Source organism: Monodelphis domestica, chromosome 3, assembly GCF_027887165.1.
Source record: "Monodelphis domestica isolate mMonDom1 chromosome 3, mMonDom1.pri, whole genome shotgun sequence".
NCBI lineage: Eukaryota > Metazoa > Chordata > Mammalia > Didelphimorphia > Didelphidae > Monodelphis > Monodelphis domestica.
This window is the reverse complement of record NC_077229.1, coordinates 62,224,143-62,228,200: the sequence shown is the minus strand read 5'-3', so window position 1 is coordinate 62,228,200 and position 4,058 is coordinate 62,224,143.

Here is a 4,058-nt window from a genome sequence, read left to right as displayed (position 1 = left end):
TCTATCAAAAAAAAATGATAGCATATATCTTTTGACAAAAAAAGAAAAAAGACAGAGGGAAAACTAGCTATAATCTCACAATTTATTGCAAAAAATAAGTACCAGAAATTATATTCTTCTAGACAGAACTCCCACTTGAAATGAGGCCAGAAGAGATACCTCTAGCATCTCTTTCCCCCAATTTTCTTCAAGAAAGACCAGTGTCATTAATTCTTGTTAGAGACTCTGGAGACTGGCACCAGAGGTTGGCCCATCTGCTCTCTTCAGAGAGAGGGGGTACCAGGCTAGAATTACAACTATCTTCTCTCTTAAATAGTAGTCTGAGGGGGTATAATTTTTAGGTTCAAATTAAATGCTTGATCTCTTTTCCTTAATGAAAGAATGTTCCAAACTATGTTTCCAAAGTTTATTTCCATTCCCACCAAATGTCTTCTCCAAATAAACTAATTTTTCCCAATTAATAGCAAAATAGAACTCAGAGAAAGCATATTATATATGAAAGCATATACTAGAAATAGAGAGTGAAGGAATTCTCCCGTTGGGAGTAAACGCCACTCAACCAAGAAAGAATCCCAGATTTCAGTCAAAGGGAAAATTCTCCAAAGTATGTAGTGTAGCAAGCTGAGGATTAGGGACATGGTGGAGATTTCTAGCTCCTTTCATGTAGGCTTCTTCCAAAAGTCTTTTTCTCCCTTTAGCTACTTGTTGAGAAGAGTTGGAATAGCCCATCTTCTCTTTCAAAACTGTAAGCAAAGCAGCACCCAAAGAAACTAAAGGAAACCAATCTCTTCTCTCTTGAATTCCCCACCCTCACCCTGCCTCTCATACAGACCTGAGACATTGAACTCCACCAATGAGGAGAGTCCTATACCAGTTGACTTTGGGTCTCTGGTTACAATTGTAAAGCATTTTGCAGTGTCTGGTACATAGTAGGTTCTATACAAATGCTGGATATAGATATCATCATCATCATCATCATCTTCTCTCAAGGACAACCATTCATCTTACCATTTCCCCTCCATCCTTCCAATCTTTCTTAGCAACCTGATATGCTGTCTCCATGTTCTTCCTTCAAAGCATTCCACCAGGTCTTGTTGATGTGTCTTTCATCCATATGGCAGCCACCTCTGACCCAGAAATTCTGGGCAGGGTGACCCCCATGCAATCTCTTTTTTCTCTCTCCTCTCTTCACTCTTCTTGCTTCCCTTCTCTCATATGGTTGCCCTAAAGCAATGTTTTAAAAGCCCTGTTCAATTTGACACTTAATGCCAGTACCCCAGGCAATTTAATTTCAACTCTGCAGTTTCCATTCTTTTCTCCAGTGCCCCCAAATTCAGGAAATTTCAGGCATAAGAATCCAAGTTTTGTTAGCTTTTAATGGACTACATAAGCAAATGGTAGTAAGCAATTGCTATCGCTGGAAATCTTTTTACTCTACTGCCACTCCAGTAATGATTCTCTCTACAGCTAGCTTTCCAGGCTTTGAAAGACAAACAAATAATCCTTTCCTGAGCCCCCCACACAGAAAACAACTCCAGTTTTGTGGGACCCATGCTTTTCACTGATCTGTTCTCCAAGAACCGAGGGTGAATTCCATGCTGCGAAAAGGAGTCCATAAGCAGATTATGTGGCAAATGAGTCTAACCGTTTAGTTAATATTGAAAACTTTACAAAGGACTTTCCTTTCAACCAATCTGTGCAAGAAAGGACGATGGTGGTTGTCTTACAGTTATGAAAATTACAAATTCTGACATGACATAAACATGTGTGACACATACAGAAAATATCAGATAAGGAAATAAGGTTAGCAGAAAGACATACCTCCACTAAGGCTTACATACGGAGATTTAGTTAATAAATATTAATGTGATGTCCTTCCTGAGATAGATGTCAAGGCAACATTTGTATTGTAGAAGGAATTTGGAAGGATCTCATCTTTCCCCATTTTTACAAAAATAGTTCATGGGATATTGGAATTAATTGTACTTTGAATTTTAGAATTCACTTGTAAATCCATCTGTTCCTGGGTTTTTTCCACCTTTGAGAGTTAATTTATGGCTTATCTAATTTATAGCTTGTCACATTTTTTTCTAAAATTGGTTTATTCAAATAGTCGATTTCTTGCATTAATATGATCTTTCATAGTTTTATAAGTATATCTCTCTTATTTAAAGTTTTAATTTTGTTGGCATATATTTGGGCAAAATTGTTTCTGATAATTTCCTTTAGTTTATCTTTATCTGCTATGAATTCTCATTTTTTGTTTTTGATCCTGGTAATTTGATTTTTCCTCCCTTTTTGTGAAGAGAGAAGAAAGGGAAATCAAGTTACTAGTATTGTGGTTAAAAAAAAACTAGCCCCTAATTTTAATGATTCAATTAGCTTTAAAATTTTTATAAATTATTTTGATTTTTAGAATTCCTATTTTACTATTTAGTTGGGATTTCAAAATTTGTTTCCAGTTTATTTTTAGTCATATGCCCAACTCATTGGTCTGTTCTTTCTTTTGTTGATGGAGGTATTTAAAGAACCGTTTCCCCCACTAAGAACTACTATGGCTACATCCCCCAAATTCTGGTATGTCATCTCATTGTTGTAAATTTCTGGTTCCTAGTTAGGTATGCATGGGCATACCTGGGGAAATGGTCCATCACTATCAGAATATGACATCTTCTATCTATTTTCTGGAGATAAAAATTCAATGTATAAAGGGTTTTCTAATACTTTCTCCCTAAATATATAGCATGATTTAGTAGCACTCTCCAGTGAATCCAAGAAGTTCATGTCTCACATCTTAGTTGATATCTGCTGCTATCTTGAGCCAATAAAACAGTTTCTTACCAGATTTGGGATTTTCTTTTGAGCCATATGTCTGAAGCTCTTATGGAAGAAAGCTTTCCTGACCATAGAAAATGGTTTGGTTAGTCTCAACTGCTCCCTGATACCATGACTGATATCAGTAGCAATCCTTTACTCTTTTGTGCAGTACTGCCATTCTCTCAACCGTGATGACGAATGCCTTTTATGGAATGGACTTTGAGTTCTTTAGGTTCATCTCCTTATTTCTTGGCTTGTGTTACTTCTTAGAGACCTTAGAGATCTAGTGGATCTCACTGCCATTCATCCAAAGGCTAAGAGGATCAGTTCAGAGAAACACACTGAGAAAAAAATTTTATGGTTCTAGAGTCAACCAATATACACACCTAGAAAAGAGAATAACTCATTGGCAACTACTAGTAGAACCTCAGTTCCAGGTGTCTAGAGGGAATTCCAGTTATTCAGTATCACTTTGATCTCATTATGATTTAGGCACCTGGTTATAACAGCCTTTATTCTCTTGCTTCTTGGAGTACCACAGTAATTTCTGTATCATGTGATCTAGTAGTGAGAGGATCTGCATACACTGTAATCAGAGTTAGATTATTATCCTTGGCAGACAATATCCAACTTGGCACTGGTGTACCTCCAGAAAGGGGGCAGCTAGGTACTCCGTGGATTGAGAGCCAGGCCAATACTTGGTATTGACTCCAAGATGGAAGGTAAGGGTTGTTGTTGTTGTTGTTTTTAATTTTCTCAACAAACTGATTTTGAGGTAAGAATATCAGTTCATTGATTAGGTCAGCATCATGACCAATAAGGTAACAATGCTCAGAAACCACCATACTTAGTCAAGTAGCTCAGTAGCTTTAGCAGCTCATTATTTAGCCCCCCCCCCCTTGATATCCCAAGACATCTCTTATTGGTAAATAGATATTTAAGAGGTGGTCCATCAAACTATCCCCTTCTTCCCATCCTCACAGGTGCACAGGTGAGGTTTGTCATGGATGAAGGAAAAGAATCATTGTAAAATTTTCCTGATAGTCACAATCTAGGAAAGGAACACATTCTTGGTAATTCCTAAAAACAGAAGAAATGTAAAAAGCAGCAGACTGGATGGGATTTTGGACCCAGAACCCAGTAATACACAGAATAGTAATAATAGTAATACACAGAAATTCTCACTGGTCCTCAGAAGTTATATGTATATATATACAGAAGAGTATATGAAAAAAAGAAAT